This window comes from Bos indicus x Bos taurus, chromosome 23 (genome assembly GCF_003369695.1).
Source record: "Bos indicus x Bos taurus breed Angus x Brahman F1 hybrid chromosome 23, Bos_hybrid_MaternalHap_v2.0, whole genome shotgun sequence".
Taxonomy (NCBI): Eukaryota; Metazoa; Chordata; class Mammalia; order Artiodactyla; family Bovidae; genus Bos; species Bos indicus x Bos taurus.
The window spans coordinates 6,534,333-6,559,850 of record NC_040098.1 but is presented as its reverse complement, the minus strand read 5'-3'; the positions used below and the strand labels follow the sequence as shown (position 1 = coordinate 6,559,850).

The 25,518-nt window shown below is 38.2% G+C and overlaps 1 protein-coding gene across 1 annotated transcript in view; it reads left to right on the top strand.

The window, feature by feature from the left end:
• Positions 1-25,518, top strand: part of FAM83B (family with sequence similarity 83 member B) — a 96,198-nt gene that overhangs the window by 55,635 nt on the left and 15,045 nt on the right. The gene's annotated exons all lie outside the window — the stretch shown is intronic.

The window sequence follows — 25,518 nt, the reverse complement described above, 5'->3', positions numbered from 1 at the left end:
TCCACCTCATTAGAACTGATTCAAATGTATTCTTTTTAATGGCTGAGTAATACTCCATTGTGTATATGTACCACTGCTTTCTTATCCATTCATCTGCTGATGGACATCTAGGCTGCTTCCATGTCCTGGCTATTATAAACAGTGCTGCGATGAACATTGGGGTACACGTGTCTCTTTCAATTCTGGTTTCCTCAGTGTGTATGCCCAGCAGTGGGATTGCTGGATCATAAGGCAGTTCTATTTCCAGTTTTTTAAGGAATCTCCACACTGTTCTCCATAGTGGCTGTACTAGTTTGCATTCCCACCAACAGTGTAAGAGGGTTCACTTTTCTCTACCCCCTCTCCAGCATTTATTGCTTGTAGACTTTTGGATCACAGCCATTCTGACTGGCATGAAATGGTACCTCATAGTGGTTTTGATTTGCATTTCTCTGATAATGAGTGATGTTGAGCATCTTTTCATGTGTTTGTTAGCCATCTGTATGTCTTCTTTGGAGAAATGTCTCTTTAGTTCTTTGGCCCATTTTTTGAATGGGTCATTTATTTTTCTGGAATTGAGCTGTAGGAGTTGCTTGTATATTTTTGAGATTAGTTTGTCAGTTGCTTCATTTGCTATTATTTTCTCCCATTCTGAAGGCTGTCTTTTCACCTTGCTTATAGTTTCCTTTGATGTGCAGAAGCTTTTAAGTTTAATTAGGTCCCATTTGTTTATTTTTTCTTTTATTTCCAATATTCTGGGAGATGGGTCATAGAAGATCCTGCTGTGATGTATGTCAGAGAGTGTTTTGCCTATGTTCTCCTCTAGCAGTTTTATAGTTTCTGGTCTTACATTGAGATCTTTAATACATTTTGAGTTTATTTTTGTGTATGGTGTTAGAAAGTGTTCTAGTTTCATTCTTTTACAAGTGGTTGACCAGATTTCCCAGCACCACTTGTTAAAGAGATTGTCTTTAATCCATTGTATATTCTTGCCTCTTTTGTCAAAGATAAGGTGTCCATATGTGCGTGGATTTATCTCTGGACTTTCTATTTTGTTCCATTGATCTATATTTCTGTCTTTGTGCCAGTACCATACTGTCTTGATGACTGTGGCTTTGTAGTAGAGCCTGAAGTCAGGCAGGTTGATTCCTCCAGTTCCATTCTTCTTTCTCAAGATTGCTTTGGCTATTCTAGGTTTTTTGTATTTCCATATAAATTGTGAAATTATTTTTTCTAACTCTGTGAAGAATACCATTGGTAGCTTGATAGGGATTGCATTGAATCTATAAATTGCTTTGGGTAGTATATTCATTTTCACTATATTGATTCTTCCAATCCATGAACATGGTATATTTCTCCATCTATAAGTGTCCTCTCTGATTTCTTTCACCAGTGTTTTATGGTTTTCTACATATAGGTCTTTAGTTTCTTTAGGTAGATATGTTCCTAAGTATTTTATTCTTTTCGTTGCAATGGTGAATGGAATTGTTTCCTTAATTTCTCTTTCTATTTTCTCATTATTAGTGTATAGGAATGCAAGGGATTTCTGTGTGTTGATTTTATATCCTGCAACTTTACTATATTCATTGATTAGTTCTAGTAATTTTCTGGTGGAGTCTTTAGGGTTTTCTATGTAGAGGATCAGGTCGTCTGCAAACAGTGAGAGTTTTACTTCTTCTTTTCCAATTTGGATTCCTTTTATTTCTTTTTCTGCTCTGATTGCTGTGGCCAAAACTTCCAGAACTATGTTGAATAGTAATGGTGAAAGTGGGCACCCTTGTCTTATTCCTGACTTTAGAGGAAATGCTTTCAATTTTTCACCATTGAGGATAAGGTTTGCTGTGGGTTTGTCATATATAGCTTTTATTATGTTGAGGTATGTTCCTTCTATTCCTGCTTTCTGGAGAGTTTTTTTTTTTTTTTATCATAAATGGATGTTGAATTTTGTCAAAGGCTTTCTCTGCATCTATTGAGATAATCATATGGTTTTTATTTTTCAATTTGTTAATGTGGTGTATTACATTGATTGATTTGCAAATATTGAAGAATCCTTGCAACCCTGGGATAAAGCCCACTTGGTCATGATGTATGATCTTTTTAATGTGTTGTTGGATTCTGATTGCTAGAGTTTTGTTAAGGATTTTTGCATCTATGTTCATCTAAAATGGGGAAGGAAATAATCACTCAAGTCCAAGAAACCCAGAGAGTCCCAAACAGGATAAACCCAAGGTGAAACACCCCAAGACACATATTAATCAAATTAACAAAGATCAAACACCAAGAACAAATATTAAAAACAGCAAGGGAAAAAAAAAAAAAAACAAATAAAACACAAGGAAATTCCCATAAGGATAACAGCTGATTTTTCAATAGAAACTCTTCAAGCCAGGAGGGAATGGCAAGACATACTTAAAGTGATGAAAGAAAATAACCTACAGCCCAGATTATTGTACCCAGCAAGGATCTCATTCAAATATGAAGGAGAAATCAAGAGCTTTACAGATAAGCAAAAGCTGAGAGAATTCAGCACCACTAAACCAGCTCTCCAACAAATACTAAAGGATATTCTCTAGACAGGAAACACAAAAAGGGTGTATAAATTCAAACCCAAAACAATAAAGTAAATGGCAAAGGGATCATACTTATCAATAATTACCTTAAATGTAAATGGGTTGAATGCCCCAACCAAAAGACAAAGACTGGCTGAATGGATACAAAAACAAGACTCCTACATATGTTGTCTACAAGAGACCCACCTCAAAACAGGGGACACATACAGACTGAAAGTGAAGGGCTGGAAAAAGATTTTCCATGCATATAGAGACCAAAAGAAAGCAGGAGTAGCAATACTCATTTCAGATAAAATAGACTTTAAAACAGGCTGTGGAAAGAGACAAAGAAGGTCACCACATAATGATCAAAGGATCAATCCAAGAAGATATAACAATTATATATGCACCCAACATAGGAGCACCACAATATGTAAGAAAAATGCTAACAAGTATGAAAGGAGAAATTAATAATAACACAATAATAGTGGGAGACATTAATACCCCACTCACACCTATAGATAGATCAACTAAACAGAATATTAACAAGGAATCACAAACTTTAAAAGATGATTCAGTTTAAAACAAAAGTCAAGCCTGATGTATGAAACAGGTTAAAAGAGTTTATCCCATGATATATAGTTTATAGATGATTAGACATTTATAGACATGCAGCATCACATTTAAAATCAACTAAAATTTTATGAAAATGCACCTTTGACGTGTTCAGTGAGAGCATGTACACAAAGGTATTCATGCAATGACTATTACGGCATACTTCAGGGTAAGGCCCTACTTGAAAACAGGAACGAAAGCTTGTCTCTCTTTAGATCATGGCCTTTCAGTGGATGGAGTGATGGGAAGAGAGTGAGGTGTCCCCAGCCTTATCCAAGCCCTGTGGCCCCAGAGCAGAATTCTGAGGGCCCTTTTCAAGCTACTCATTCACGGCCTGACAGGGGTGGTGGTGTACAACCTCAGTGTGTAAAGAAAGCGTTCACTTGATGGGAGTGTGGTATTCTTGAGGAGGATTGAGGCAGAAAAAAAATGAGAGGGCTACTGAAGAATGAAGTCAGCAGTTGGCAGGATTTCCTTCTCATATTTCCAGAAACACCAAAAATAAAACACTTTTTTTTTGGTATTTTTACATACTCAGATGAAGCGTTCATAAAAATAATAGTTTTGGTGCCACAGATTCTGTCTTTGCTGTTAATCAAGTAAATGTTGACGACTGAGTGGAGGAAAAGGCACCTGTCAATGACACTACACACACACACACACACACACACACACACACCCATGTGTATGTATAACAAATACACAGAGCAAATAAAATGCTTGATGGTGGAGGCTGAATTGACTGTGCTTTCGGCTCAAATGGCAGCATGAATCAAATAAGTTCTCTTAGCAAGAACTGAGAAATGCAGAAGTTGATGCTTGTGTTGGGCCATCCCACTGACCTGGTAAGAATGGCTGGGAAATGTGGGGTGCAGGGACCCCATGTGTAACCCCCCTGGCGTGTTCAGCATTCAAAGCAACTCTAATTGTGTATTAGGAGTTTAAAGGGCAACCATAGGTCAACATTTAAATTTTTTCAATAGATCATGACTCTTCTTTGACACTTGTCAACTTTACTGACTTACTGAGTTCCTGGCAACAAAAGCTTTTGTTGACACATATGTGGAAAGAAGTGAGAATCCGCCTACGTGTCTCACCAAATCAGTATTCTTGAATAAGCTACAAAGAAGTCTAAAGGTTAAAGATGACACATGTCTCAGAACTCAGTTAATATCGATCCTGCTTTTTAGGCTATTCTTGAGTTCTTTGGCTCTCCTTTTAATACATTTATGTTTTCCTAGACTGGAAACACCGTGGGGACTGGGGAGTTGAGAGAACATGTAGTTCAGTATAGAATCCCAGTCAGTAAGACTACCAGGTTGACAAAGTTGCTCAACATTTAAAAAAAAAAGTGTATTACTATCCTCTTGAAGCAAATATGGTGAAAGCCTGTTACAATAAAGCAAGTAGATGATTGATCCTCATATCCCCTGAAACCATTATGTTAAAGAACTCCTTGTTGGGACTAAGCTGGTGGCCCAGCTGCTAAGACTCAGTGCTCCCAGTACAGGGGGCTCAGGTTTGATCCATGGTCAGGGGGCTAGGTACCACATGCTACATGAGACCCTACCCAGCCAAATAAATGAATAAACATTAAAAAGAATTTCCTGTCAAAGGAAAAAATATATAACATGTTATATACTCAGGGGATAAATTTTTTTTATGTAATAATACAGCATTGCCATGCTATGAAAAGTTTATAAAATAAATTATGTAGGTTCTTATGAAAATAGTGTTGCTTTCTTTATTCAGTCCTTTAATATTGAACATAAAGGGAAGAAAGAGCAGTTGCTGACTGAAGTTAGGTTGTTGAGGCACTAAGTTCTTCCTTGCAGTGGCTTTGAAGAGAAGTCAATATTTTACATTCAGAACATTTTTATTAATCAGATTTATAAAATAATGTAAGGTCATTAAGCACTTTAACTCTGACAGGTTGACATTGTTCAGTGATAGGTATGTCATTTGCACAGCAAGTAGCTAAGTTGACAGACTATTTTTCCATCCAGGAATCGTCCCTCCTCTGCCTCCACTTCAAGCGGAAAGAGGTCAGCTGTCTTCCCATCCTTGGATCTTTCTTATTTAGGGAGGTTAAGACCAACTTCATTTTCACTCATGATTTGTGAATTGCCATCATTTGCTTGAATCACTTTCAACACAATTTTTTTCTTTCTTTTCTTTTTTGGTACAAAAATTTCAAATAGTTTATTTCCATTATTCTTCCTTATGTCTTTTGTTTTATATTGGCGTATAGTTGATTTACAATGCTGTGTTAACTTCAGGTGTACAGTAAAGTAATTCAGTTATACATGTACATGCATCCATTCTTTTTTAGATTGTCTTCCCATATAGAGTGTTATAGAGTATTGACTAGAGTTCCCTGTAATATATAGTAGGTCCTTGTTGATTACCTATTTTACATATAGTAGTGTTTATCTGTTAATCCCAGACTCCTGATTTATCCCGCCCAGCACACTTCCCCAATGGTAACCATACATTTATTTTCATGTGTCTTATTTCATCCAGCTCCCAGCTAAGGGGTTACCTTATTTCTATTTAGTCACTAAGTTGTATCTGACTCTTTGCGATCCCATGGACTGTAGCCCACCAGCTCCTCTATCCATGGGATTTTCCAGGTAAGAATACTGGAGTGGGTTGCTGTGCCATCCTCCAGAGGATCTTCCTGGCCCAGGGATCGAATCCACGTGTCTTCTGTCTCCTGCATTGGCAGGCGGGTACTATACCACTAGCGCCGCCTGGGAAGCCCTTATTTGGTCAAACATTTGGTCCTGTGTGTCTGTGTCTTGTCTCTGACGTTGACATTCAATCGCCTGCTGTGAGAGACAGAATAATGCTACTCCCCAATGTTGACTCCAAAAACAAGACCAATTCCCCAAGCACCCCCACCTTCTCTTTCAGAGCTGTGAATCTGTAAATCATGAATTCACTTCTATTAATCTTGGATCGTATTTCCATTGTTTGACCCTAACAACTTCGAGAAGTAGACATTTAATGAATTCAATATCTATTATACGGAATTTTTTCTTATCTGGAAATTCATTAGTAGGAATTGTCCAAGTCTCCCATGATCTCTGTCTTCAGCTCTATTGTGATCATAGTCTGAGAATTCTGTCAATTTGCTATGATTATGGGAGAGGCTACATGCCCTTCTTAATAATTATGGTTATCTTGTTTTCAACAATTTTCAAAACTTTCGTATAGGTTCAAAAGAACTATCGAATTCCAGAAAGACCTCTTTTATTTTGTGAATCAGACTATCCTTTGATTTTATTCCTAGTTCTCCCCTAGTGATGGGCTTCCCTCCTAGCTCAGTTGGTAAACAATCAGCCTGCTGTGCAGGAGACCCAGGTTCGATCCTTGGGCTAGGAAGAGTTTCCTGGAGAAGGAAATGGCAACTGACTCCAGTATTCTTGCTTGGAGAATCTCTTGGACAGAGGTGCCTGGCAGGCTACAATCCATGGGGTTGCAAGAGTTGGAAACGACTTAGCAACTAAATCACCACTACTAGTGAGGTCCAAAATTTTACATTTATGTAACCTGTAGCTCACTTACTCAGGCAGAAATGTCTCATTAAGACAGAATTTGTTAAGGAGTGCTGTGTACTGTATTTACTTTCTCTATGCTCAGGAATCTTGAGGGACTCTTCAACTTCAGCCTCTAGGATAGAACAATATGATTAAAGGTGAATATTATATTATTTGATTTCATAAACATTTAAAACAAACACATTTGATAATCAAAAAAAAAAAAAAATAGAACTAGTCTCACTTACAATAATACAGCAGAAGAATAAGAGGAAGATAGAAGACAATAAAAATAACCTGAAACAAATTTGGTGATTATAGTTGTAGTTTTTTCCTATGTATATATTTCCATAAATTTAAGTCAGTGGGTTTATATCCTACATAATGCTTGGAACTTGGCTTATTTTTGCCACTATTTTCCATGATATGACTGTACCATAACTGTAATGCCATATTATTTATTGGGCACATAGACTGCTTACAGATGTGTGTTATCACAGGGAGTGAAGGGTTGAATATGTACATGTACATGTCTACATTTGAGTACCATCTCCATCAGGATGAGTCCAGGGAATCGGTCTGGTGGATGTGGTTTGGTACCTGTTCACTGTAAAGAACATTACCACATTGTCACTTCGGAAAATTGTCTCAATTTATACGACCATTGAGATTTTTTTCTCACCAGCTGCCAACAGGGAGTGCTGTCAGTCACTTCAATTTTTTTGAGAGGCTGATAGGTAAAACACGATAGCTTGATTTGCATTACTGTCTGTTACTGAGTTTTTGTACTGCATCTCTTATGCTTTATTGACCATGTGTATTTGCTTTCATCATTTTTCTTTTGGAGTATTAGCCTTTGTTTATTTATTTATTTTATTTCCTAACTCCACTAACGTAATAACATAGTTCTTTCTTAACTGTTTGAAAAACACCTTTAATAAATTCTTGACTATATTTTTTAACTCATTATTTTTTCTGTTCCTTTCTATTGGTCTATTTTTAATATGCCCTAGCATGCTATTTACTCTATCATAATACTACACTTTCAGTTATTCTTTCCTTTGAGTATTTCTCTGTAGTCACATTTCATTTCTAGGTGAATATTAGAATCACTGCTCTATATGCTTACAGATCATGTGTATATAGAGTGAGATCTAATGTCACTTCCTAGCTCCTCCTCACTAAGGAATTAGTGTCAACCCTTAACTGGTGTGATAGGAGTTCTTTGTTAGGCTAAAACTGTCCTGGGCACCCTAGATGGTTATTGTCTTACTCCATTTGGCCAAGATATTTGCTTTTTTAATGTTAATTAAACATACATTATTGCTAAAAAATGCTAGCTATCATCAATCAGAGCCTTTAGCAAGTTGTCATCTTTTTGAAATAGTAACATCAAGGATCACCAATCACAGATGAGAACAACAAATATAATAATAATGAAAATATTTGAAACATTGTGCGAATTGCCAAAATGTGACAGAGAGCCAGAAAGTGAGAAATGCTGCTGGAAATATGATGCTAGTAGACTTTGTTAAATAGCATGACCAACTCAACGAACATGCATTTGAGCAAACTCTGGAAGATAGTGGACAGAGGAGCCTGGCATGCTATAGTTCATGTGTGTGATAGTTGCTCAGTCATGTTGACTCATTGCAACCCCTGGACTATAGCCCACCAGGCTCCAGTCCAAGGGATTCTCCAGGCAAGAATACTGGAGTGGGTAGCCATTTCCTTCTCTGGGGGATCTTCCTGACCCAGGGATTGAACCTGGGTCTCCTGCATTCCAGGCAGATTCTTTAGCATCTGAGCCACCAGACAAAATATCAGACATGACTTAGCAACTGAACAACAACAGCAACAAAAAGACTTGCTCAATGCAGAGCTTCCATTTGTAAAAACCACAATATCTGTGAAGTACAATAAAGCAGAATGCAATAAAATGAGGTGCATTTTTACATGGCCCCTAGCCTCAGAAATCTTTGCAAAATCCACAGTGAACTATGATGTCACCAAGTTGCAAGATATTTCCTTTCTATTTTAAGTCTCCTATGTGAAATGAGTGAAAGTCGCTCAGTCATGTCCAACTCTTTGCGACTGTATAGTCCTTGGAATTCTCTAGGCCAGAATACTGGAGTGGGTAGCCTTTCCCTTCTCTAGGGGATCTTCCCAACCCAGGGATCGAACCCAGGTCTCCCGCATTGCAGGCAGATTCTTTACCAGTTGAGCCACAAGGGAAGCCCCAAAGGGAAGTCTCCTATGACTAATCACAAATAAAGTCTTTGTTTGCATATTGTTTAACATCCAACTTTAACAGGTCAATGGTCTTAAAAAATCATAAATGAAAGACTATTTCTCTCTTCAAAATGTCTACAAATTAGCTGGTCTCCTCAGATATTTAACAGTGTTAAGAAGCAATGGTCCGAAGCAATGTCTGCATACATGTGTTGATATGCAGACCATTATCAGTGAGTCCACCTGAGCAAACAAAACTTGTCCCAAAGCAATGAATAGTATCATCTTCCAAAAGTCCTAAGGTATTTTGTTGAATGAATTTACAGAAGTTACCATTTCTACATAGAAGTAATATTGTCCAAAGATTATTTATTGTTCTAACCTAGATGATCGCCTCCCCAATCCTTTCTAAGATAAACACTCTTCCACTGTAGCCTGCCCCACTCCTCCAGCCTCTATTTAATACCTCACAGAGTCTGGCAAAGCATGAGAGCTCAGTGCACTTTAGTTAAAAGATAAACAGATGGATAATGAATGCCTCTGCCCATTCTAGTTTGTTCCATGGATGGGCCAAATAGATTCTGGCTGTTAAGACATTAGACCTAAGTTCAGAAGGCTGAGTCTGTAGATACCTTTAGTGCTAAAGTTATGGGGCCAGCAAAGAGTGGGAACCAGGGTGGAGCTCTGGCCTAGGAGCCTCACGCAAGCCAGCGTTGGCAGAGTGGTTGTGGGAGTCAAAGTCTAACTTGTAGAGAAGCCAAGCAGTAAAAAGGAGCAAAGAAAATACATATTCAAGGGAACAAAGAAAGAGGAAGAAAGAGACAGAGAAAATGAGAAGTCCCAGGCATGTGAGGTTTATCTTTCTCTGACTTTATTTACCTTGTATGACAATCTCTCACTCTATCCATGTTGCTGCAAATGGCATTATTTCATCTTTTTTTTATGGCTGGGTAGTATTCCAATTCTGTATTTTTGTACTGCATCTTCTTTATCCATTCATCCCTGGACATTTAGGTTGCTTCCATGTCTTAGCCATTGTACATAGTGCTGCAGTTAATGTTGGGGTACATGTATCTTTTCAAATTATGGTTTCCTCTGTATATAAGCCCAAGAGTCAGATTGCAGGATACAAATGAATTTATATACAGATCAGAAATAGACCTACAGACATAGAATACAAATTCATGGTTACCAAGGAGCAGGGATAAATTAAGAGTTTGGGATTAGCATATACACAACTCTGTGAAACAGATAAACAGGAACCTACTGTATTCCACAGTAAACTATATTCAAATCTTGTAATAATTATAATGGAAAAGAATCTGAAAAAGATATACATCTGAATCATGTTGCTGAACTCCTGAAACTAACAAAACACTGTAAGTCAGCTGTGCTTCCATTTAGAAAGAGAAAGTGATAGGGAGGGGGTGGTGGGTGGAAGAAGGGAGGTTAGTGACTTGTAAGGAAAAGGAAGGACATTCTGGAGAGGCCTGGAAAAGACCCCCCAGAAGGCACAGCCACGTGGGAGGCAGGGGGGTAGAGCTGGGGAGTGGCTGCCGCCGCTGCCCTGACCTCAGTGCTTCCTGCGAGTAGAGTTCTGTGCTTCCTCCCAAAGGGAGACGGAGAGGTGGAGAAAAGGACAGAAAACGTGGAAGCCTGGGGGACAAGTTGAAATGCCTATGGGCTCCGGCAGTGCCTCTCACAGCTGCCTCCACAATGACCTGGGGTCCTCGCCTCAGGAAAGAGCTTCCTCCCTTGTCCCAAGATGAAGCTCTCCATGTGTGTCTTTGTGCTGAAAGAACTAGATTAAAAATCCCAGGCTCTTGTTTGATCTGACCTTCCTGTTTTATCTCTATGGAGAACCGAAATTCCACTTCAATGGGATTTTCAAAAGACCACGAAGTACAGAATGTCTGGTTGTATTTAGAAATAAGCTAGGTCATTTATTCGAGTAAGAGCAGATAAAAGGAGCAGAACCTGTGACGATGAGCCTGTATTGGTAACACGCATGGGCTGAGTGAAGCTGGTGACTCTTACGGACTCAGGTTTGTTTCTTGCCCCTGAAAAATCAATGAGAGAGACAGAGAGAGAGATTGATAGAAAGAAGTTGCCTTTAATCAGAATGCTGGGGAGAGGGCAGACTCATGTCCCCCCAAAACCAACTGTAAAGATTCTGCTTGACCATGAAAGTTCTTAAAGGGAAAAACGGGGGATAATCTTGGTGAATCACTGGGATAAGAAGTCAGGGTCCTTGCCATCCCTCCCTGTGGGCAGGCTTGCCACCTTGTGATCTTTCTTTAGTTGCTCTCTCGTTTACATAGTTTATTTCTTGAGATTACTGAAGGGGAAGCTGGAGAAGCGATCTGGTCATCTGTTAATTACTTATTCTTCATTTCTACGTCTTTCATTTATGGAACAGATTGGGCAAGATTCGTGTGATTAATATTTGAAAAAGGTGCTTAAGACTGAGATAAGTAGAGGACTGAGGTTCCTGGTGTGAGGTTAGTGAGGAGACAAAAGGAAGTGCCTGCAGAGAACTCTTTTGGCAAAGAGTTCTTTCCTACCAGAAGCTGCTTATGCTGCCTTATCTATTTTATCTGATTTTATCATATAAATTTTAATTTAGGAAAAAACCTTTCTAAACTTAGAACTCAATCTAGTAGAATTTAGAGTCAGAAGCAAAACAATTACTGGTTATTCTTGCAGTTAATAGGTGATTTTAAATCTATAATGATTTGATATGATGTTGCTAAGAATTATCTGTAAGATTTCATAAAATATTATGAATAAATAACAACATACTGAAATATCCATTTACATGTATGGCAAGTATTATGAAATCTCTTTCATTCAATGTGTATGTAAGAGCCTTTTTGATTAGACATTCTTTTCTTGGTTATATTAAAATTTGTTCTGTTTTATGAAGTGCCTATTTCCATTTTATTCTATTATTGTAATGTGTTTAGGGTAAATAGGACTATCAACTATAAAGCTCACTACAGTTATGTGGAGAAAGTCTATTTTTAGTATGAGCTATGCATTCCATTTCAGACAGTGCCTTTTCTTGAGTGATGGTTAACAGCAAAAAACAAGTGTTAGACATACTTTTCAGCCTTTTTTGTTATTTCTTCAGTGGCATATAGCCATTGTCTAGATTAGTCTTATCATATTTTAGTTAAATTAAACAAGATTATTCCCACCATTGTTTTATTTATTCTAATGCTATTTAAGAATGTATTATTTTTCTTAGACATAATTTTATTTGCTGATTTTAATCCTTTGGACTTGTTACCATGGAAAACAACCAAATGACTCCAAAGCATTGTTCAGTGTTGCTGAAATATATAAGCAGAAAATGCCAATGTGGCTAACATTTCTGGATGATGTCATAGCCCTGTGATATTCTCTTCAATTCCTTACTCTCTTTACTCCCATTTGATCTTGACTTTCAACTTCTGTGCCTAATGTCTCATTAGCCTGTAGCATGAGGAGCCGATGGCATGAGAGGGAGGAAGTAAGGGAGAATTCTTGGTGATATTTTCATAAGGAATCTTGTGTGAAATGTGAAGTTTCTTTTTTAACAAGCATAGAATCTCAGAGCTTGAAAGCACTTCAAGAAGGCAGAGTTGACCTAATTCATGCCTTTGCTCAAAAATGGTTTTTTAAAATTTCTGTGCAAGATTCCAGTTAAATACTGAACCAAACTTCTGAGAATGTGTTCAGTTTTGAAGAAATCTCAGAAAAGACATGCTTCCCTGGGGTTCAGATGGTTAAAAAATCCGTCTGCAATGTGGGAGACCTGGGTTCAATCCTGGGTTGGGAAGATCCCTGGGAGGAGGGCACGGCAACCCACTGCAGTATTCTTGCCTGGAGAATCCCATGGACAGAGGAGTCTGGCGGGCTACAGTCCATGAGGTCGCTAAGAGTCAGACATGACTGAGCGACTAAGCACACACATAGAAAAGAGACATAACGACCTAAATGTTATGATGACTTATTTAGCTTGAGTGGCCATATGATTTTTATTAAAGAAATAGCATTGAGTTGATGTGACATAGAACCTGTCATGAAAGAAAATCAACTCGAGGGATTAAAAAAAAAATACCATTACTTATTTAAGGCTCTCCTTTACCAAAATTTGGAGGAAGAAAAATTAAATGGACTTCACACTTGTGAAACACAACTGTTGCTACCTCATTTATTGACCAAATGGAGCTCTCTGCCTTCTTGGCATTTCTTGTGGGGGGTGCGGGGGTGCGGGCGACAAAAAGAGGCTAGCAAATGCTGGCAATGATGCTGGTAAAAGATATCCTGTTAATAGGAATTGTAACTATTGATTTCATTCAGCTTCAAATTCCTTATCTTCTCATCCCACTTTATTTTGTTTCTCCATTTGTTTATTAGGAACTAAGCAATTTTTTTCCCCATGAGCTATTCTACTTACACCTTTGCAGTACAGTTCCTTACCTGGCAAGAATCTTCCGTTTTCAGAAACATCCTAAAAATACAGTTCTGCCAAGATGAAGTAGAATTTTCTTTAAGCACTTTGAAACCTATCTCATTTAAATATTCTATATATTTTTAGAATGGATGAACATATGATATATTCTGATTACTTGATTTTTAAGTTCATTAGTGATATGGATTTTTCAAATAACCACTTGTCAGTTATATAAAGACAAAAATCTAGCCATAATTTTCATATCTCATATAATTTATGATACAAATTTATGAGACATATCTCATGTATTGGAAAGCATCCAGAGTGAGCTTATATACATTTTCTTTCCAGTTTTACTGAGATAGAATTGATGTACAGTATCATGCAAGTTTAAGGTATACAGCATAATGTACTTACATCATGAAATAATGATCACAGTAAATTTAGTAAGCTTCCATCCTCTCATATAGACACAAATGTCACTTGAGATGAGAACTCTTAGGATTTACTCTCAACATCTTTCATATATAATATTATCATAGTCTTAGTTATATTTATCATGTTGTACCTTATATCCCTTATATTTGTTTATCTTATAACTTAAAGTTTGTATCTTTTGACAATCTTATCTAGTTTCTCCTCCCCTCCTCTCAGCCTACCTCCTGCCTCTGGTAACCACAAATCTGGTTTCTTTTTCTATGAATTTGTTTTTGAGGCATAATTGGCCTAATCCACTATATTAGTTGTTGGTACATAGCATGAAAGTGGAAGTGAAAGTCGCCCAGTCATGTCCAACTCTTTGAGACCCCATGGACTCTACAGTCCATGGAATTCTCCAGGCTAGAATACTGGAGTGGGTAGTCTTTTCCTTCTCCAGGGGATCTTCCCAACCCAGGGATCGAACCCAGGTCTCCCACGTTGCAGTCGGATTCTTTACCAGCTGAGTCATACAAGGGAAGCCAAGAATACTGGAATGGGTAGCCTATCCCTTCTCCAGCTGATCTTCCCAATCCAGGAATTGAACCAGGGTCTCCTGCATCACAGGTGGATCTTTACCAATTGAGCTATTAGGGAATCCGTGATTTAATATTTCTATATGTTCAAAATAATCACCATGGTAAATCTAGTTACCATCTGTCACCATTCAAAGATGTTATATAGTTATTGGTTATTTTCCCCATACTGTACATTTCATATCTGTGACTCATTTGTTTTATAATTTAAAGTTTATACTTCTCAGTCTCCCTCATCCATGTTTCTCTTGCCCTCAACCTGCTCCTCTCTGGCAACCACCTGCTTGTTCTCTGTATCTATGACTCTGTTTCTATTTGGTTATGTTCATTTGTCTTCTTAGAGTCCACATGTAAGTGATGGCATAGAGTATTTGTCTTTATCTGTCTGATTTATTTCACTTAGCATAATGCCCTTATGGTCCATCTGTGTTATCACAAGTGGCGTTATTGCATTCTTTCTTACGGCCGAGTTAATATTCCACTGTTATTTGTACACCACACCCTCTTTATCCATTCATCTCCTGATGGGCATTTAGGTTGTTTCCATGTCTTGGCTATTATAAATAATGCTGCAAGGAACATAGGGATACATATGTCCTTTTGAGTTGTTCTTTTCGTAGTCTTTGGATGAATGGATAGGCCATGTGGTAGCTCTATTTTTAATTTTTTGGGAAACTGCCATACTATTTTCCACAGTGGTGTCATTAATTTATATTCCCACCAGCTCTTCACAGGGTTTCCTTTTTCTTTGCGTCCTCATGTTGTCTTTTTGATGATAGCCGTTCTAATAGCTGTCTGCTGGGTTTTGTAAATGTTTGGAATAGAATCTCACCAATGAAGATTTGTACCATAGTGGCTCAGACATAGCTATAGACAGAGTGTAGAGACAAGGAGAATTTGATACTAGCTTAACCCGATGATAATATTGTGGGGATTGTCAGAACTTTTAGCCAAGATTCAAAAAATGGGGTACAATTGCATTTCAAGAATGGAACTCTGCATCAGAGTGTTCTTTGCTTTTCACTATCGATGCATTAACCACACATCTGGAAACAAACTGAACTCTGCCAAGGGATGGTCACCATGTTCTGGAACCTCCTTAGGTATACACATTTTCCCTGACTCAAGCAGTGGGTTGAGGGCATATGGCCTGATGGCGAAGTATTGAACTAGAAGAAAACTCAGTTCTAGCTGTAGCTTTATCACTTATGGTGTGATCTTAAATAAATACCTTAATATCCATGATCTTCAGCATTTGTTGCTGTTGCCACTGATGTGAAAATACTATTTATCCAGCCCAACTAATTTTGGGGGAAAGATGATTCTTACTAACACCTTCCATGTTACAAATGTTATTATTCTGTTCAGTTAAGTCACTCAGTCATGTCCGTCTCTTTGTGACCCCATGGACTGAAGCACACCAGGCCTCCCTGTCCATCACCAACTCCCGGAGTTTACTCAAATTCATGTCCATTGAGTCGGTGATGCCATCCAACCATCTCATCCTCTGTCACCCCCTTCTCCTCCCGCCTTCAATCTTTCCCAGCATCAGGGTCTTTTCCAATGAGTCAGTTCTTCGCATCAGGTGGCCAAAGTATTGGAGTTTCAGCTTCAGCATTAGTCCTTCCAATGAATATTCAGGACAGAGTTTCTTTAGGATGGACTCGTTGGATCTCCTTGCAGTCCAAGGGACTCTCAAGAGTCTTCTCCAACACCACAGTTCAAAAGCATCAATTCTTTGGCACTCAGCTTTCTTTATAGTCCAACTCTCACATCCATACATGACTAGTGGAAAAACCATAGCTTTGACTAGACAGACCTTTGTTGGCAAAGAATAATGTCTCTGCTTTTTAACATGCTATCTAGGTTGGTCATCACTTTTCTTCCAAGGAGCAAGCGTCTTTTAATTTCATGGCTGCAGTCACCATCAATAGTAATTTTGGAGCCCCACCCCCCAAAAAAAATGTCTGTCACTGTTTCCACTGTTTCTCCATCTATTTGCCATGAAATGATAGGACCAGATGCCGTGATCTTAGTTTTATGAATGTTGAGTTTTAAGCCAGCTTTTTCACTCTCCTCTTTCACTTTCATCAAGAGGCTCTTTAGTTCTTCTTTGCTTTTTTTCTATCTTTATTACCTGTGCCATTTAGGATAAGTTGTGGGACATACTTCATTTGAACAGCAGGCAGATGACTTTTAGGTGCCTTCTAGCTATTTCATGCAGGTGTACATACATAAAATAATTCCCAGAAAGAGAAGACCAATAACACAGTTGTACCATCAGTTCACGTGCTCCAACCTACCTCCATCACAGACTCTAAACTGTAAATGAAAAGTGTCAAGAGAGATTTCTGAGAAAGTAGTTTCTTTAGAAACAGTGGAAACAGTGGCATACTTTATTTTCTTGGGCTCTAAAATCACTCTGGATGGTGACTGCAGTCATGACATCAAAAGATACTTGCCCCTTGAAAGAAAAGCTGTGACAAACCTAGACAGCATATTTAAAAGTAGAGATATTATTTTGCCTACAAAGGTCCATATAGTCAAAGCTATGGTTTTTCCAGTAGTCATGTACAGATGTGAGAATTGGACGATAAAAAAGGCTGAGCACTGAAAAACTGATGCCTTCAAACTGTGGTGTTGGAGAAGACTCTTCTTGAGAGTCCTTTGTATGGCAAGGAGGTCTAACCAGTCAATCCTAAAGGAATTCAACTCTGAATATTCATTGGAAGAACTGATGCTGAAGCTCTAATACTTTGGCCACCTGATGCGAAGAGCCAGCTCATTGGAAGGGGATGATAGAGGATGAGATGGTTGGATGGCATCACCGACTCAATGGACATGAGTTTGAGCAAACTCCGGGAAACAGCGAGGACAGGGAAGCTGACATGCTGCAGTCTGTGGAGTAGCAAACAGTTGGACTTGACTGAGCAACTGAACAACAGCAACACTTTCTTTAGAAAATCATAGAAATTCATAGGAATTCAAAATAAGAAGTGTAAATATTCAGTTAAAAACATTGGCTTATTTACTATTTGAAAATAACCATACTTGATGCTTCAGAGAAATAGCTTGAATAATTTAATAAATTTTATTGACTTGTACTGTTAAACTGATGGGGATACAAAATGACTGAGGTATATTTTCCCCACTCTCCTCTAGCTTATTAGTCCCTTGAAAGTAGTAAGTGAGCAACAAGGCTGATGAAATAAATGCTGTGCTAAATGTATTAAAAACCGTAGATGGAGCATACATTAGGATGATATTGATGCAGGCTCAGGGAATCAGCAGCAGCTTTGTGAAAGAGGCCTACAGGTAAACTTGGCCTTGAGAGGGCAGTTGGATTTTGATAAAGAGAAGGTGGGGATTTTAGACAGAAGGAATCGCAGGAGACATAGAAGATGCAGTGAGTCCTGAAATGAAGACAGACTCCGCATGCCACTGTAAACAGTTTACATTTGATTTTATAAATTACGTATTCTTAAATAGTCTGACTTATGGGTGGAAATCTGTAGAATTTGGAGGCCAGAAGCTCTTTCCTGACAACCAGCAGCCTGTAATGGTTTCCGCGTAGCTGTGTCATGGATGGTTGACAATCCACAGACCCAAAGCCGACCTAACCCTAACCCTTTCCAACCTCCCATCTGCCCGTGTCTGTCACTGACGGCATCAGCCACTCAGTCATTCAATCCAGAAATCTGCAAGTTGTCCAGAAGTATTTTCTCCTCGTGTACCCCACTATCCAGTTGATGGGAGGTGCCAGCAGGACAGGGAACCCCAGAAGGAAAGTTTATTTTCTGTTTTTCAAAGTTTATTTTCTGTTTTTCCCCCTTTCTCTCTCCCCCTTAAGTGACAGACTTGGGTTTCTATAGTCTGTTTACTTAACCATGCCCACACTTCTGTAAATAGTCTTTTCTTTAATTTCTCAACATTGAAAACTCTTAGGGAAATGTTTTCTTGACAGATGTTGATATGATCCCTGTTGCCAATCAGATTCTGAACCTTTACCTCAGACTTCCAGGTGGTCCTTCTATGTTCAGACTACATTCTTCACACTACTTTTTGGAAAACTATCTTTTCTAAAAACATGTTATTATGACAGTTTGTATAGTAGGAGAGCATTCCTTAATGACAAACATATAACATGCACATTACGTAAATAACATCTCAGTTTCTAAAAGTGTGCAGGAAAGTGAAAGTGAAAGTGAAGTCGCTCAGTCATGTCTGACTCTTTGCAACCCTGTGGACTGTAGCCCACCAGGCTCCTCAGTCCATGGGATTCTCTAGGCAAGAATATTGGAGTGGGTTGCCATTTAACAGGATAAAAGAAAAAATACCATTGTCCCTGGCATAATTGTGAAATTATTGTAAGTTTCCCTTTTTTAGTCTGTTTTTTTAAAACAATCATTCTTCCCCTGGAGGTTGAAAGAGACAGATCATCTCTCTCTCGTTCTCTTTCTCACCCTGTGTGTGTGTATAATTATGAAGCACACTTGATAAATTTTTTCATGACATGAGAATATTGCTGTCTACTTGTTTGTTTACTTTCTGATCCAGACACTAGAATTGAAAGAAATTCTCCTAAATTTTACTTAGGAAGTTTGAGTTCAATGTGAAAAAAAGGCAATCTAATATTAAGTCTAAAAAGCCATGAGATTATCTTTTACCTGAATAATTAGCCCCTCTGAGAAAGAGGGGCTAGGGATCTTTTCTGATACTCATGAAACTTTCATTTCTTTAATTTTATTTTGAAACCAAATATGTCATTGACAGTGTTCTTTCTTATCAGATAGTTAAATTCACTGCACACCCTTTTCTACCCTACTCCCAGAGGACAGATTCCTTTGGTTCTCTTCTTATCAGTTGGGAGGCTTTCTGTTGCCTTTGATCAGCTCAATAATAAAAGCTGAAGGTTAGATTTCTTATTGAACTGCTTTACATTTTAATGATTTGGATATTTTTTTCTTCCCCTATGATTATCTGAACTTTTTAATGCTTATCCAGTGTACTTTTCTTTTGCCATTTGATCTGTTTTCAGAAATAAAGTCTCAAGAAACCTAAATTCACAGGCATAGTTAACTTTTGTTCAAAATATTTCACTGGCCCAGATTGAAACTCCACATTCAATTTTGTTAGAATGGAAGTACTTTTAAAATATTATTTGTGTCCTAAAAGATGAAATTATTTGACCTTTGGAAATATTTGAAGTTTAAATGGCTTTCAAATGTCATTTGACAAATTTGGTATAGTAACCAAATTTAATGTATTCAAGAGAATTTTTGTATAGTTTTTTTCCTCATCTCATTCTATTCCTATTCTTTAATCATTAGCTCCCATTTTGCCAATATTTACAGCTATGAGAGCTGCTCGAGGATATATTTATATAAAATATTTTATTTTTCAAGTAACATATTTATGTAGAATATTAATCAAAGATAATACGTAAAGACATGGATCTTCCTTAATTTTATGGCTAAAATAATTTGGTTTAACTTAATGAAAGTGGCTGGAATAAATGTGGCTATCTCAGCTTTTGATAAAGGCAGTTTTATTTTAATAAAACCTCAATGTTCAGATGTAGTATAGCTAATAAACAGATTTTCAACCTAGAATTAGGGCAAGACCCTTTTTATGACCTACTGAAGGAAAATAAATTACACTTTAGAATTTTCCTAGTAGAGAAAGTAAGGATTTTCACAATGAGATTTTAATCATATTAATGAAGACTTCGAAATGCTAATAAAATAGGAAACTTGTGTCTTGTTTCTGTAGCCCAACTGATAAACATTCACTGCCTTGTATCTAAATATTGTTTATCTATATAGAATGAGTATCATTAGGTGTTCAGAATACTTAAGAAACTTGGAGTGTGTCGCAGACAAATTATTCAGGAAATATTCTAAGTAATGTGGCTAATTGTTTTCAATCAAGGTTGATGATACCCTGAAAATTAGTTATTCCCCGTCTCTTAGCTTTTAGAATGACTGTTCCCTACCACCAAAGGTATGCTGTCTCTCAATTTTCAGGCATCAAAGTGAAAAATAATACATGGTTCTGAGAAGCAAGTGGTAAAAAAAAAATTATCCAAGAGAGAAAAGAGAGCAGTAGAGTTAAATAAACAGGGGATTAAGTTCATATAACTTGACTACAGGGTAAAGACACAGGAAGACTTACACTGGATACAAAAATGCTACAGCAATAGTTCATGACTTTTATGTAAAACTCCTTCATATTCAAATTTCTTATTCAAATAGAAATTATTGGATAAATAGGACCTGTGGTATTTTTGGCACGCTATGTGATTGATTTCTTTTTTATGTCAAGTTAATTAATTGTTGATATTCAAGAGACACAATTATTGCTCAAGTAAAGAATGCGGTCTAGGGAGGAGCTTTTGGGTCAGTGATCCCAGGGTGGCTTGGACGGGGCACATAGACACTCACAGACCCTCCCTGAGCATCTTTTCCCCTAAGCCAAGCGCGGGCTCCAGTAGCCGTGTCTCATGGCCTTAGCTGTTCCAAGGCATGTGGAATCTTCCTGGACCAGGGATCAAACCTGTGTCCCCTGCATTGGTAGGTGGATTCTTTTTCTTTTTTAATTTTTTTTTTAATTGAAGGATAATTGCTTTACAGAATTTTGTTTTTTTCTGTCAAACCTCAACATGAATCAGCCATAGATATACATATGAAAGTGAAAGTGAAGTTGCTCAGTTGTGTCTGACTCTTTGCGACCCCATGGACTGTAGCCCACCAGGCTCCTCTGTCCATGGAATTTTCCAGGCAAGAATACTGGAGTGGGTTGTCATTTCCTTCTCCAGGGGATCTTCCTGACCCAGGGATTGAACCCAGGTCTCCCACATTATAAGCAGATGTTTTACCATCTGAGCCACCAGGGAAGTCCTGTATATACATATACCCACTCCCTTTTGAAACTTCCTCCCATCTCTCTTCCAATCTCAACCCTCTAAGTTGATACAGAGCCCCTGTTTGAGTTTGCTGAGCCAAACAGCAAATTCTCATTGGCTATCTATTTTACATATGGTAATGTAAGTTCCTATGTTACTCTTTCCATAAACAAAGGAATATTATTCAGCCATATAAAGGAATGCATTTGACTCAGTTCTGATGAGGTGGATGAACCTAGAACCTATTATACAGAATGAAGTGAGTCAGAAAGAGAAAGATAAATATCATATTCTAACATATATATATATGGAATCTAGAAGAATGGTACTGAAGAACAGATTTATGGGACAGCAGTGGAGAAGCAGACATAGAGAATGGACTTAAGAACATGGGGAGAGGTGGGCAGGTGGATTCCTAACCACTGGGTCACCAGAGAAGTCCCTAAACTTCACATTGATGACAAGGCTCCACCCACCTGTCAACTCTTTGAGGAGGCTGGTGTCCATCTGCGACTGCACATCTTTGGATGCTCACTCCCACAAAGATAGAAGTGTCCCTTCCGAAGAGCAAGATGGAGGAGGAGCAGGTGGACATGAAGTACATATCTTTCCACAGATACATCAGGAATACAACGTCAGACACAGAGTGTGTGCAGAACACCAGCTGAGAGTGGACAGGAGTGCCTGACCAGAGGAAAAGAATGTATACTACCACGCAAAACTTGAGATCAAGTGCTGAGCCTTTGGAGAGGGAGCACTGACTCCAAGACCGTAGACTACCAGAGAACTAACCCTAGGGAGTATCAGATAGTGAGAACTCACACAGAGGAAACCACTGGAACACAAGACTCGGCATCTCGCAACCACCAATAGCACCCTGTGCAGGACGCCTCATCTAAATAACAAACAAAACAAACTGCAAACCCGATCATCAGCAGGCAGGACCACCACCTCACTCAGCCTTGCCCATCAGAGGAAAAACAAACAAACACTCAGCTCAAATCTCACTCTGTATGAAGCTTATACAAACCACTGGACCAACCTTAGGAGGGCAGAAACCAAAAGGAAGAAAGAATTCAACCTTGAAGCAGAGAAAATAAGACCTCAAGCACAATAAGTTTAAAAAAAAAAAAATGAAAAGGCAGAGAAATACTACACAAATGAAGGAACAAACTAGAAACACAGAAGTCCAAATCAACGAAGAGGAAGTAGGTAAACTATCTAAAAAAGAATTCAGAAGGATAATAGTAAAGATGATCAAAAAACCTTGAAAACAAAATGGAGGAAATGCAAGAATCAATTAACAAAGACCTAGCAATAAAAAATAAGCATACAGAGACAAACAACACAATTAATGAAATTAAGCAGAAAAATGAATCAGTGAGCTGGAAGATAAAATGATGGAAATAAAGTAAAAGAATGAAAAGAGCTGAGGATAGTCCTAGAGACCTCTGGGACAATATCAAACACACCAACATTCAAGCTATAGGGGTCCCAGAAGACGAAGAGAAAAAGAAAGGGTATGAGAAAGTTTTTGAAGAGATTATAGTTGAAAATTTCCCCAACATGGAAAAGGAAATAGGCAATCAAGTCCAAGAGGCACAGAGTCCCATACAGGAAAAACCCAAGAAGAAACATGGCAAGACTCATACTAATCAAACTAACAAAGACTAAACACGAAGAAAGAATATCAAAAGCATCGATTCTTTGACCCTCAGCTTTCTTTACGGTCCAACTTTCACATGACTTTTACATGACTATTGGAAAAACCAGAGCTTTGACTATACAGACATTTGCCAGCAAAGTAATGTCTCTGCTTTTTAGTATGCTGTCTAGGTTGGTCATAGCTTTTCTTCCAAAGAGCAAGTGTCTTTTAATTTTATGGCTGCAGGCACCATCTGCAGTGATTTTGGAGCACAAGAAAATAAAGTCTGTCACTGTTTCCATTGTTTTCCCATCTATTTGCCTTGAAGTGATGGGACCAGATGCCATGATCTTTGTTTTCCGAATGTTGAATTTCAAGCCAGCTTTTTCACTCTTTTCTTTCACTTTCATTTTTCATTTTCATCACTTCTTTATAATGGTGGTGTCATCTGCATATCTGAGGTAATCGATATTTCTCTTGGCAATTTTGACAGACACCCCTTTATATTGCAAAATTTTAAATAAGATAACAGCTATTCCAAGCCAATGGATAATTATGTTACAACCAAAGGAGGGATCCTAAAAGCCTCTGGAAAACAAGTTACTTCTGTCAGCGTACCTAGATCTGGATCCTGACCCATTGGTTTGGCAGGCCATGCCCAGGACCCTTGTCGGGCCAGTTTTCAGGAGAAGACACTTTTCAGAAAATGCTAGAAAGACAAGAACTTGTGAGAGGGCTGAATTGTGAAATCAGTAAAATGACTATGACTCTTCTTGCTGTTTCTTTTAAGCCTGCTCAGGATTTCAAAATCTGAATTTTGAAAGATACAAACATTTAGTCCCTAACACTGGTGTATAAATACTTTCAATCACATAACACAACACAGAAGCAGAGGGGAATGATTTATGCAACCCTTCTGAGTTGTCAAACATGTACTAGTTCTACAAAAGTATGTTGTACCTATAACAGAGCCTAGACATTCCCATTTAAGATTTCTGTTGACTTTTACTACAGTGCCCAGGTGTTTTTTGTTTTTTTGTTTGTTTTTACTATCACCAGGTCATGGTCAGTAAGGTTTTAAAAAGCTAAGTACAACGTATGTTTTAATCCAATTGCTGAGTAATTAGGCGTAAGTGAATAGTTATCGAAACACAGCATTTTAGAACTTGATACACACATCATCTTCTGTGGATAATTTAATATATAGAGAAGGAAACGGTAACCCACTACAGTATTCTTGACTGGAGAATCCTGTGGACAGGGGAGCCTGGTGGGCTGCTGTCCATGGGGTCGCACAGAGTCGGACACAACTGAAGCAACTTAGCACACGTGCATGCATGTATGTGTTGGAGAAGGAAATGGCAACCCACTCCAGTGTTCTTGCCTGGAGAATCCCGGGGACAGAGGAGCCTGATGGGCTGCTGTCTATGGGGTCACACAGAGTCGGACACGACTGACGCGACTTAACAGCAGCAGCAGCAGTAGTAGAAGTCAGTGAGACTCAGAATCATTTCAGTGACTTTCCAAAGATTATGAAATTCATAGCAGACCAAATCAGCTGATATCAATTTAAATGTTAGTAAACTTATATGTGTGCAAAATTATTGTATTCATAATGAATGTGAAGTCAAGTGGGCCTTAGGAAGCATCACTATGAACAAAGCTAGTGGAGGTGATGGGATTCCAGCTGAACTATTATAAATCCTAAAAGATAATGCTATTAAAGTGTTGCACTCAATATGCCAGCAAATTTGGAAAACTCAGCAGTGGCCACAGGACTGGAAAAGGTCAGTTTTTATTCCAATCTCAAAGAAGGATAATGCCAACAAATGTTTAAACTATTGCACAATTCATTTCACATGCTAGCAAGGCAATGCTCAAAATCCTTGAAGCTAGGCTTCAACAGTACGGGAACTAAGAAATTTCAGATGTACAAGCTGGATTTAGAAAAGGCAGAAGAACCAGAGATCAAATTGCCAACATCCGTTGAATCATAGAAAAAGCAAGAGAATTATAGAAAAAAACATCTACTTCTGCTTCGTTGACTATGCTAAATCCTTTGACCGTGTGGTCACAACAAACTGTGGAATATCCTTAGAAATGGGAATACCAGACCACCTAACTGCCTCCTGCAAAACCTGTATGTAGGTCAAAAAAAAAAAAAACAGAACCAGACATGGGGAAATAGATTGGTTCAAAATTCTGAAAAGAGTGTGTCAAGGCTGTATATTGTCACCCTGCTTATTTAACTTATATGCAGAGTATACATCATGTGAAATGCCAGGCTGGATGAATCACAAGCTGGAATCCAAACTGCCAGTAGAAATATCAACAACCTCAGATATGCAGATGATACCACTGTAACAACAGAAAGTGAAGAGGAACTAAAGAGCCTCTTGATGAAGGTGAAAAGAAGAGAGTGAAAAAGCTGGCTTAAACTGAGCATTCAAAAAACTAAGATCATGGCATCCTGTCCCATCACTTCATGGCTAATAGATGGGAAAACAATGGAAACAGTGACAGACTTTATTTTCTTGGACTCCAAGATCACGGTGGATGGAGACTGCAGTCATGAAAGTAAAAGTTGCTTGCTACTTA